Source organism: Symsagittifera roscoffensis, chromosome 4 (assembly GCF_963678635.1).
Source record: "Symsagittifera roscoffensis chromosome 4, txSymRosc1.1, whole genome shotgun sequence".
NCBI lineage: Eukaryota > Metazoa > Xenacoelomorpha > Acoela > Convolutidae > Symsagittifera > Symsagittifera roscoffensis.
In genome coordinates this window covers 73,998,566-74,010,735 of record NC_087065.1, presented here as the reverse complement: position 1 = coordinate 74,010,735, position 12,170 = coordinate 73,998,566, and the positions used below count along the sequence as shown (strand labels likewise).

The following is a 12,170-nucleotide window of genomic DNA, read 5'->3' as shown; positions in this document are numbered from 1 at the left end:
TTTCATGAATGGCAACGTGACACGGTGGAACGAAATGATCCGTAACCTGGTGAGAAACAACCCTGGCGAGTTGCGACTTCTGGATCTTGAAAACACGCTGCGCATGATTGATCACATCGCGCTTACCAGAGATGGAATACATTTCAACACCCAACGAGGGAGACACTGCATGAATGATGTATTTCAGACGCAGTTGAGGGAAATGGAGCAGGAGTCGAGGGCGACCAGTTCTCTGGCTCGGACCAGCTCAACGACTGGAGGAAGTAGAATAAGGGCAAGAATGCCCGAGTCCCTCGTCAACCGCCTAGGGCCCTTGGCGATGGAGACGGCTGTAGCCGCACCCACCGCTCCGAGCTCAAACGTGAGAGAGAGGCTAGGGACTGCTCCTCCTCCCAGAACACAACCGCTTGAAAACCGACTCGGCAGATCAGTGGTTCAGAACAGAAATAACTCCCAGACCGTGTCTAGGAGGAACGATCCGCCCGCCACGGCAAACCCTGCTTCAGCAGCAGGACCGTCTACGAGCGCCGTGCCTGCGGAGGGAGTTGAACCAGGCAGCCTGCTGCTTTGGAACCGATCAGACCCGAGTCATTGGGGACAGTACAAGACAGACATGTCCACGAAATTGAACATGAATACCCTGACGTGTCGGGAGGACGCGATGAGAATGATTGGCGGAGAGAGTCCCACGGTGTCGCGATTATATCGGATATCAGGCGTGGATTGGCTGCTAGCAGAGCAGGAGCAGTTCAGCTCTACGACTATGCTCCGACATGCAGGCTTGAACGGGTTGCCTTTGGACCCTTGAACACGCGGTCCCTTACGGACGTCCGACAGAGAGCCCGGGAATTGACGCCACCTGCTCGAAGGGGATTGTTTCAGGTAGAGAACAAGCCCAACAACAAGCATCATAAGATGTACAGGCAGTTCGCTAAACCACCTGGTCAGACGCCTGGTGAGTATTCAAGGGACTACCCCCGAACAACCACGGTAGATGGAGATGACCAGAGATATGGGAAACTGAAGGCCCCAATAGGCGACGGCCTGTTCGCAGCTTACGATACCTTAGAGATGAAAGCTGCAAAGTATCTGATCGTAGCCAGTTCCGATTATCTCTACACGCCCCGTTCTCTCTTTTGGCCCGACGTGATTTTCTTCACGGCACCTAAATTGGATTGGGGACAGGCAATCGGCATGATGATAAGTGTACGAAGGGTGGTCAGTATGGAGCCGCAGGTGATAGTGGTTGCAGGCTCAAATGATCATCTGCAAAGCAGGGGCTTATTGTCACGTCTGACGGATGGTTCGATCCCGAGCAACGAGGTCATAGGGGAGGCGATAATGACATTGCTCTCGGCGATGGCTGAGGTAGAAGCAGCAGCAAAACAACGTTTCACCCATAATGTGGTGAAGGTGGTCTTTGTGTTGTCACCAGGGTACGCTGCATTGCCAGAACCCCTTCAGTTTGTATACACAATGGTCACGACGATAGCAGAGGGGAGGTTCAACGTGATAATTCCTGCCCCGAACAGAGTAGTAGACCCAGACAATTACTACTCGTCCCGATCTGAGCTTCCCGCCGTATGGGCTGACATTTCGAATGCCATACAAGGGCTCAGAGATTGTAGCACAACTCGGTTGGTGCTAGATGAAGTTCTGGGGTTGGAGCTGTCCAACTTTGCCAGATAGCTGAAACTAAGACCAGGGGTGGACGACGATCATTTGTTAGTACAACAGGTGGCTGATGATCTCTGGTTCAGACAGATGGATCATGCCGAGAATGAGCAGGGCAGGATAGTCAGGAAGAACATGATATCAGCTGAAGAAGATCTCATGGCAATGGCTTTGCGCACGAAGCCGCACAATAACGTATGGTTGTACTTGTCACCAAGGCTGTGCACCTTGGGTGAGGACGCGTTCGAGCATGCGCCGGCAGTGATAAAGGAGATACATGTGTATCTGAAAAATTTGTTTGATGCCCGGGAGTTAGCTGGGGGCATGATGTTGAAGCTGATGCAGGACGTAAACACGATGTCACTGGACAAGTTCCAAGCTGACGTGCTAGCCACGAGGGCACAGTACGAACGATCGGATGCTATCTTGGGTGGAATGGGAGTGGGATGGACGCCATCCTTCCTGTCGACGTGCTATCCTAGGGCATCCAGGAACTTGATCGCGAGTTTTGTCAGAGACATCAGGAAGTTATCGATTGGCCTGGTGTTAGCCTTATACGTGACATTTGGTCACGAAAATTTCGTGAAGGGGCCGGCGAATCTATTCACCCAAGCGTTGGCAGATTTGAGATTGGATGGACTCCTGACCCTGATTGCCATGACCTACGGTCGACTGGGTGATTTGCTTGTGCTGTTACGTTACCCCGAACAACTACAGGGACCCAGTCGTGAGTTCAATGCACAGTTGGAAACCGCCTCGCTCAAGAAGATGAAAGACTGGAGGACTCTCCTGCTCCAATATCTCTTACAGCAGAACAGAAGCGTCACGGGAGAAGATAAGGTGGCGACGGATGCGAGTGAGTGCAAGCAATATTGTGGCATGCCCTTGCTGACAGGTTTGGCAGTCATGATGCGGATCGATCCGTTGGCTCTGATTCACGGACTGCGGGAATTCGTCACGGTGGTGTATGGACCAGTAATGTCTTTCGTGTTCCCGGATTTGCAAGTCAAGGCATACAGGAATTCGGTGTTATACGTCAACCTGGTCTCAGCCGTGGACTGTTCCGTGCTGAACTGGGTAGAACAGAGGGAGTTGAGAGGGCTGGCCAGTGACGATAGGCTGTTCGGGAGAATAGCGGAGCCAGGTTGGATGTTGATGGATTTCAACAATCACTTCAAGTGCCGAATGGGCCATGAGGAACTTTCTCACATCCAGTTCAACCCGAAGCTTTGGAACTTAAGACCAGTAGTGAAGGACACGGGAGCGGCTATGAGAGTGCCACTCCTACCAGAGGCCTATGCACACGCTAAAGAGAACCAGCAAGCGTGGCTTTCTGGGTCCAGGCCGCTGCCGGACCAATGCCCTCGATATCCACCGATAAGGAGGATGTTGTTGGGAGTCACATCTCCCATCATTGCCCCTCGCATCGGAGCAGCTCGTGACGCAGAGAAGAGAATGTTGAAGTGGAGTGAAGGGATGGAGCCGCGCTTCATCGGCTGGAATGTTGCAGCCGCGCACACGTTTGACTTCTCATTTCCTGATGCTTGGAGCAGGAAAAAGATCAAGGCACTACCTTCTAGGAGACCAGAGGTCTCAGCCGAAATGTGGAACGAAGTGTATTCTCCCACAGATGATTGGTCAAGACTGAAGTGGCCAGGAGAAGTGAAAGTAGTGATGATGGAAGTGGCAAAGGAGAGCAGAGGAGGCTCATATATAACAATAGAGGACCTGGCACCACATGGCGAGGAGTCTGTAGAATTCCTTGTGAATGATGAGTTGTTTTATCATGCAGGAGACATGACCGTACCGGCTCGGCCGGACTCGGGCATAGACTCACGGCAAGGACCTTCAGGACCCAGGCCAAAACCTGATGCAGGTGACGATGAATTGATGGATCAGGACGATGACGATAACGATACCGAGGGAAAGACGGGAAAACCGGGTGAGACGGATCTGGGAGCGTTAGAGAGAGACTTGCTAGAATACCGGTTTAGTGAAGACGACGATGGGGAAGTCGATGGGAGTCTATTGCTAATGACGCCATCGTCTTTCATGTCCCCTACAAAGGAGGCGTCGGCCGACTTATCCCCGATAGACCCAATAAGCCAGGCGAGAGAATGCCGAAGCAGGGATCCGCAGAAATTGCTCCATGAGTCACCAAGGAGGAGAAAAATCGAAGAATCAATGAGGGTATCCTTCCTGAGCACGCTGCCGGAAGAGGAATGGGAGAGATATCAAAGTGAGTTAGAAGGCAAGACAGGGACAACCTGGAGCCGAGTGAATTTCATGGAAAGATCATGGGACGTGATACGACGATATGGGACGCAGTCCATAATGATTGTGGGATTGAACCAACCCATCATGCGTGAGGTCTTGGAGAAAATAGTGAACTCCATGGAGTCGGATGTTCTGACCGAGTCAGTAACAGAAGACAGTGCCGATGATCAGCAGGTTGCAAAGAAATTACCTGTCAGACGAGCCAGGAAGGGGCTGAAGCGACTAAAAGGGAAAACAGGAAGTCGAGCCATGAACCCGAGAGTGGTGAAGTCGAGAGCCAGCGCAGTGGTGACCTCTCTAACGAGCGCAGGTCGTTCAGGCGAGAGCGGGCAAGGAGATAGTGCAACGCTGACAGGGGGAGAAAAAGAGAATCTGATACCCCCTATGCTCTTGGCAGGTCTGACCACGACTGCCGTAAGAGCAAAGAAAACAGCACGAACCCTGGCAGACACTAAATTAGAGATGGAGATCATCAGTCAATGTGGATCTGGAGGACTTGAAGATTACAGGCCCTCGCGGACCAACATAGCCAAGCTGAAGCTGGAAGGACAACTCGACGTGGTCGAGTACAGTCGAATAACTGTGCCGGAATCGGTCCACATGGGAGATCCGGCAGGGGGTTATGTGGAGATGTTGAAAGCGAGGAACTCAGCGAGAGGGCACCTGATGGCTTGGAGCGAGAAGCGAGCCATGCAGGAATATCTGAAAGAGCTCACGGAGAATTCAAACTTAAATCGTCAAGAATACGGCACGGTAATGTCCTCTGAAGCGAACGAAATTGGATTGGAAAGGCTACTAGAAATCTCCTGGAGGGCGGCCCTCCAGAGATACTTCGACGAATCGATGCATGCACCTGCTACGGTGGCAGCATACCTGGCTCATCCTTGCATGAGAACTGATCTGCAAGTACGGTTGGCTTGGTGGCTGATGGGCATCAAGAAGGCGGAGTATGAAGACAGTAATGATTCGAAATCACGAGAACAGGAGCTGGAGTTGATGGAAGCTCTGCGAGCGTTGATTTCAAAAGACGATTCTGCGATAGCATGGGCTAAGCGTAAGGATGCCCTTTGCTTTGTCAGGTTCGTGGTGGATCGTATCCCCACTCCTGTTTTGGGAGAATGTATAAAGATCATTCGGCAAAAGGGAGTTGATTGCGAAAGGAACTTCCTTAGGGCACTCCTGGAACTGTATCAGGAAAGCCGTTGACTGTACCAAACAAGGAGTCGAATGACATGGAGAGCTATCGCAAGTTGGAAGAGGTGAGAAGATATTTCAACAAAGAATTGAAAGTGAGCCGGGAGTTGATTGAAGCAGTCAAAGGACAAAAAGAGTTTGCAACACAAGGGAAACTGAAGTCGTTCCAATATGTGTCTGGCATACCGGGGATGGCGTATAATCCCTTCGTGAATGAAGAAGCCAGGGAAGCGTACTTCGACTATGAGCAAGTCATAGTACTCAATTTCTGGGTTGAACGTATTAAAGAGACTGGGATGCTGATGGTGGAACAACCCAATCTGGAAATATCTTGGAAGGACGAGTGGTCGAACCCTCGGTTCCCGAGCTAAAGGGGCAAGTGAGTTTTGATTGTGGTTCTTGGGACGGTCCCTTGAAAACCAGTCTAGTGACGATGTGGGAACTCATGAAGCCTTCTTGGTGTCCTCATCCTAACGCCGGTTTAATCTGGGACATGAGGGCGGATATCACGTTAGACCTAGATGATGACGCGAGTTTGCATGATCTGGCCATGATACATCATCTGCTGGTCATGAGGCTGACGAAGCGGAAGAGCAACCCATCCACGGAGCTGTCCGAGGAAGGTCCATCGAGCAATTGGTTGAAGCAAGGCACATGCTTGGCTCAACATAGAGGGATGGAAGGACATGTTTGTAACCTGGGACACTGCCTAGTTACGCTGAGCGAGCAGCATCGGCAACTGGCACGATTGTACGGAAGATTGAGCATGTCAGATAAGAGTGGTATGGAGTTGGTCGCGGACTGTCATGGGGTGACGGATGTAAATTTGATCGCAGCCTTGGGATTTTGTAGCATGACGAGTTCGATTGAATCGCTTGAGCGCCTGAAGCGTGCCCATGAGCTAGTGACGTCCCTCAGCGTGGAAGTATTCCCTGGAGCATTGCAAACGGAGCAGAAGATCGGAGGCTGGAGAGAAGCTCTGGAGAACGAGATGAATCTGAAAAATAGTGAGGCCTATCATAAACCGACTGGTTCAAAATATCTGGTGGGTTCAAGCTCCGCACCATATTGCAGTAGTAGATATCCCACACACATGGTGGTGATGGATGCAAGGACACAGCAGGTGTTGATTGACCAACTTTTCTCTGTGCCAAAGTGCGTAAGGTAGGCCAGAATGTCGGAGAGGTCATATGATTTATTGGCGAAGATCTTTCGGGCAGTCCCGAAGAGATCTGAAGGCGAGTTGCAAGACGTAGTGGGTGAAGAGTTTCTGAGATTAAACGAAGGCAATGTGAGTGAGTTCCAGAAGCAGAAAGCGAGTGGAGCGTTACCCACTAAATTCCCCACCATAGAAGAGAAAGACGACTTACACAGAATTCTGATGGAGGTGGAACCGTTGCTGGGAGCCTCAGGGTATCGGACCCGAAGGAACATAGTGAGAACCCATGGGGAGTATCCTTGCCACTGCTTGGCGCAGACGTTGTGGTACCCCAAACGCGGGAATCTGATGCTAGTATGGGACGTGGAGGAGTTATACTCTACGGGGTTGCCCGATCAGAATCAACAGGTGTCAATCGTGGTGGTTAGTGCCATGCTGGCAGTGAGATAGCTGGAGGCTAAAGCGGACACAAGTGAACAGGAGATGGCCGTGCCGACTCCTGAACAGCTGAGCAACGTGAAGATGAGTCATGAATTGGATATTTTCAGAACCACCTGCAAGGTTCTGAGAATACCTAAAGCCATTGAAAGAATATGGTCAAGGCAAAGATTGATGCCTTGGTTCCGTGCAGTGATGACATCATAGATGTATGAACGCGCGAAGCGTCACATGTCGAGGAACACGGAAGCCTATCAATCTTTCCAGCTAGATATAGGACCAGGAGCCTATAAGAGAGCATTCCTGACGCACAGAAACGCGGTCACCACGGCGGTGAAGCGAGTAGCTGGAGCGCCTTGTGTAACTGAAGATGAGAAGAAAGAGGTCTTAAGAGCTGACCTAGAACGAAACGTGAGCCTGTGTCTTCACAACAGCTTTTGCAGGAACCGGGAGCAAAAGGTTAATGTTGACTTGCTACCTTGTTGCAAACCGAGGCTGTTGGAACAGGAGAGTTGGGGCACGGCCCGCAACTCCATGGACATGCTGGAGAAAGTATTGGAAGACAGCGAAGCTGAAGATCAAGATGGAGAAGTGATGGAATGAAGATGAACAAAGAAGAGAAGAGAAGGAGAAAAAACTTGATTGTCTTTGTGTGCTAAAACTTGAACCAATCAACCAAGTTTTGATTATTCAACTTGTTAAACTTTTTATTTTGATTTAGTTTGGTCAAACCAAACTTTGAAAATTGTTACAATTCCTAAATTGTTGAAAAAGAAATTTTAGTTATACTATTTATGTATATATAGAACATAGGTGAGTATATTTACCTATTTAAACACGATTGAAGTTTTTAACCTGTGTAAGACACAATTTCACTGTGTGGCGACATGGTAAGTTTGAGTAAACTCGCTCGAGAAGGGTGGGTAACTCAATAACTTTCCTAGCCACATAGTTTCTTAGTTTTAATATTGAAAGGACCGCATAAATAACTGATTATACTTGGTGAGTGACGTTAAGTTAATTTTAACGGGTGCGTGGCCGTGCCACGTCCCACTTTTTAATCACAAAGAGTGAAAAGAAATTTTATGGCAAGACGACGTAAGTAGTCAGAAAAGAAATTTTATCTAGGACACTCCTCATGGTGCAAATTTTGTGAAAATGTTGAAAGGCAGTGAGATGTAGTACGATGCCATTTGTGAACACGTAGTGAGTTGAGGTGGGGTAGATAAATTTCATTTTCTTATGCGATTTGTAAGATTGATTACAGAAAACTGGATAACTACTTGACGATAACCCGGTGTTATGCGATCAATAGGGACATTGATGGGGACTGTCCGGGGAGTATGTGCCATTCTGCCAGATGGCACAGCGCAACCTTCCGACGAAGCACGAATCAGAGAGAAAAGGCCTTAACAGCAAAAAAGTGCTTGAAAGGAGGGTCGAAGTATTCTGAAATTTTCTATTTTTAAAATTTCGATTTTCAAGTTGATATTTCTCAGAAATACGAAAAACGGCCATTTTGACCAAAAAAGCTGAGAAAATCAGAACAACGACAGATATTGTGAAAAACAGTCGTACAAGAGACGGGAAATACGAAGCCTCTTATCTTGGCAACAACGCACGATAAGACACTTGTCAGCGGATACTAGTGGAGAAGGAAGCTTCAGTGGGGAAGGAGTATTCCACGGAACCCTCGCGGGACGCAAATTAGGAGAGATAAGAGCGTTATCGCTGGAATATTACGGGAGCGGAGGCTTGGTCTCCCAGAGACTGTTTATGTGAAGGGACTGTATAAAACTAACTATATAGCTACTTGGATGTCGTGAAACTTTAATTTAACACCGGTGTAACTTGATATTTTAGAATATGAGTAGCTAGAAAGAGGAAAGGGTCAATCCATCTCCAATGGATTTAATATAGAACAGTCACACAAAAACATATTAAAATAGGTTGTTCGAGCCGTGTTTTTAATGACAATCACGTAGTCTGAGGATCCGAGACTCAGCTATGTGGTTGTGTTCGCATGTAAACGAAAGCTGATCAAAAGTCGTTTGACTGATGGCCTAATAATGGTAATTTTTTACTTTGCCCTAGACAGACCAGAAAATCAACTGGCAAGGTCGAGACGGTGAAAAGCGAGTAGGATTAAGGTAACTGACGCCTGCCAGTCGTTAATAGGTACTTTTTCTACGCTCCGTCGCTGTGTAGTATTTGGGCGAATGTTACATAGCGACACAATCGTTGCAACTCGGAACGGTCTCTGGTAACTCTGCTTTTTCTTCGATTCCGATATTCTATTTTCTCGTAGTTATCTTCGTCGCAACTATTGTTGTTCTGATTTTTTTCTGGTTTTCTTCCAAAATGGCGGTTTTTGCCGTTTCTCGGAAGTGCGACTTCTCAATTCGAATTTTTAAAATTTCAAAATACCAGAATATCTTGAAATTCACCGTTTGACTAATCGTCCCAATAACGTCACTAATCTCTTAAAACTCAATTCGGAAGGTTAGCTGCTAACAATTCGAAATCGCCGAATCTGCATTTTCGTTCATTCTGGTCGAATGTCACAAAAGTTTCAAGTCATCTGCGAAGAGGTATATTGTACTGTAGAATAGAGAGCCAGGCAAATCATTTATGAAGATCAAAAAGAGCAAGGGACCTAACAGCTAACTCAGAACATCTAGTCTTTCTGAGATACCATTGGAGTCAGCCCACTAAAAGGATTAATGGACTAACGAGCAGTTAAAGGACGCACATATTGCATGCAAATAACCTGTGCATATAACGTACGCAGCGGACGTGTACTACCCTTGCTGATCACAATGGTGGTAATTGTTCTCAATTTCAACGTGCTATCATTTAGCCCACGCGATACAAATAATGAACATTTCTCTAGTTCAAGACAATTTCTCTCTGACATTTTCTCCGCGTGACAACTTCTCTCATTTTACAAGGAAAACGAACAAAATTCAACGAAAACTTTATACCTAGCACGAAATGCATTCTCATAATTGTCATAGATAAGGGCATTAATTCCTCAAAAATGGGTAGTTTGCATTGAGAAAGCTGAATCTTACAGGAAATTGATTGAAAGTTGCCTGCCAGCTCATTGAGATTAAAAAAGTAAAAGGTTCAGTTAAGCTGATTATTTAGTCATTTTTTCTCTAGCAGTGGCGTTCCGTTGTTTTTAGTTTGTTACATCACTGCGAACATCGGGAGTTTTTCTGGGTACCAGCCTCGGTGGAAATCCTTTTTCTGGCTCATATAACTGGTTTGAAAGATTCAAACAGCTAAGCATTCGTTTTCTCTTGAATTTTGTTGATGAACCCTGAGTTTGGAAATCGTTTGTTAACAATAAAGCATTCAAGAATCTCAAACGCTGCCATAACTGCTCCTAATAAAGCAACGCTCTTGTAATCAAAATTAAAATTGGACATAAATGAAATTTACATAAGAACTCTTTTGAAGTATTTAGCTATGAATAAAAAACATGAATGAGACACAGAAATGAGGAAACTATCAAGCATAAAAACAGATAAAACTATTTGAAAAGTGACACTAACTAATTACAAATTCTTGGAAAACGATTTTGGGTAACTTTATTGCTTCCAGGGTTACCACTTGGTCAGATTTTTCTGACCAATCAGAAATGGTCAGATTTGGTTAGCTTTTTGGCCCGTAGTCAGAAAAAGTCAGAATTCGATAAATTTGACGTTTTAATTGCCAGAAAATTTGGTTTTAGTGTTGTTACATTGAGAAATTGGCTTAAATGCACAATGTTTGATGAATGAACAATAAATTCTTGAACGTGTCGTCCACAGAATCACTCGAATGATGTCACTTCTGCGATGCTGAAATGAACAATTCATCGAAATTCATTGTTTCATAACTTTTTGCTAGTTCTAGGTTTCATATGAAAAAAATTCAGCAAAAGGTCAGTTTTCTGGTGATTTTGAAGGTTTGTGATCTGAACTAAGTGTTACCCGTAACCCTGATTGCTTTCCTCTGACTGCCATTTCGCAAGGAATGTTTAATTTAAATAACGTTTTTCAATTATTCCTCCGAACTTTTATAAAAGTAACCATAATCAATGATGCGTTTTAAACAATTATCAGCTGATTTCTAAGTTTTTGAGTTTATGCAGGATTTACAAGCAAAATTGTCTTTCTGAAATTTTAAATTTTCCATGAGTTTTGCTGTAAAATTGTGTAGTCCAACAGTACTGTCATATCAAAGAACTGCTACCTGTTTGTTGAAAGGGGACAGACACTCTATTCCAAAATTGTTTTTTTTTTCGTTTTACCTTGGGAAAAGAAACGCTTTTCTTGACATTTGACGAATTGTAACGTAGATTTCGGAGCACGACGTCACAGGGCTGTAGATAATTCAGTCGTGATTGTTATTCGCAACCAGTTAGGACAATAGAGGTCGTTTATTTTATGATCATTCAGCATTGAGAGCGGCCGTAATCTGAGTTTTTTGATTCTTTGTTTCTAGGAGATATTTTATGTAATTGAGGAACCAGCTGCACGCTTCCTTTTAAACGTCTTTAATTATTTTGAGCTCTGTTTTTTTTTAGTTTTCCAGACTTCAATCCCGTACGATATAATTGGTACAATGTAGCCGCAGTGGGCACTTAGCTTTGATGATGCCGACAATGATTAATTTGATTTGATAGAAAGCTCAGATGACTTTTCCTTGAAGAAACTCCTTGCTCAAAATTGGCTCTCCATGAAAAATTTCTGCAGACCAATTTTTCAAAATCTTTTTTACGATCCTGTAAAAATTCCCGATCGATTGAGTTAATTTGCGTTCATCAAAAGACATTTTGAAGACCACGTCAAGACATTTTGTGAGATCAGAATCATGTTTTTATCTTCGCTATATTTGTTGAGGAAATTTATATCCGTTTGTTACTCTGAAAGGTTCGATGAAAACAGATTGTAATCATCCGCATAGCCAAAACTCGGGCTATGCGGAAAAAATATGGGCTGATAGTTTTGTTTAAATGGACTTGCTTTCTTCCGCCGCGGGTAATGCTTTAAGTTTCCGAGATAACGTTTTTTTTAGATGTAGATTTAGAAAATTTAGATTTACAAAACTTCAGGGAATACGATTGTTGCCTCCAATTGTGGCTGCTCAAATGCGTTAAATTTCCGAGAAAACGTTTCTCAATATTTCTATAAAAAAAAATCAAAAAAAACTTAATCCAAAAAAACTTACAAAGATTGAAATTTTCAACCTTATGGTGGGGTGCTGTCAAGCTTTTCGCAGGAAGCGCTTATAGATATGAGCTCAAAATGTGACTGCTCATTGTATTTCACTTTCCTAGATATGATTTTTTTTATGATTGCTAGATTTCAATGAAAAATGTTTCTCGAATTTTGAAGTTGTCGATGGATTGGATATACGTACGGGCTAATGAAAAGAA

General features: G+C 45.3%; 2 protein-coding genes across 2 annotated transcripts in view; one reads left to right on the top strand and one right to left on the bottom strand.

Moving 5' to 3' along the window:
- LOC134843687 (calnexin-like) overlaps window positions 1-12,170 on the top strand; it is a 160,404-nt gene that overhangs the window by 86,322 nt on the left and 61,912 nt on the right. The window lies entirely within an intron of this gene.
- LOC134843688 (deoxyhypusine hydroxylase-like) overlaps window positions 1-12,170 on the bottom strand; it is a 233,704-nt gene that overhangs the window by 159,657 nt on the left and 61,877 nt on the right. The window lies entirely within an intron of this gene.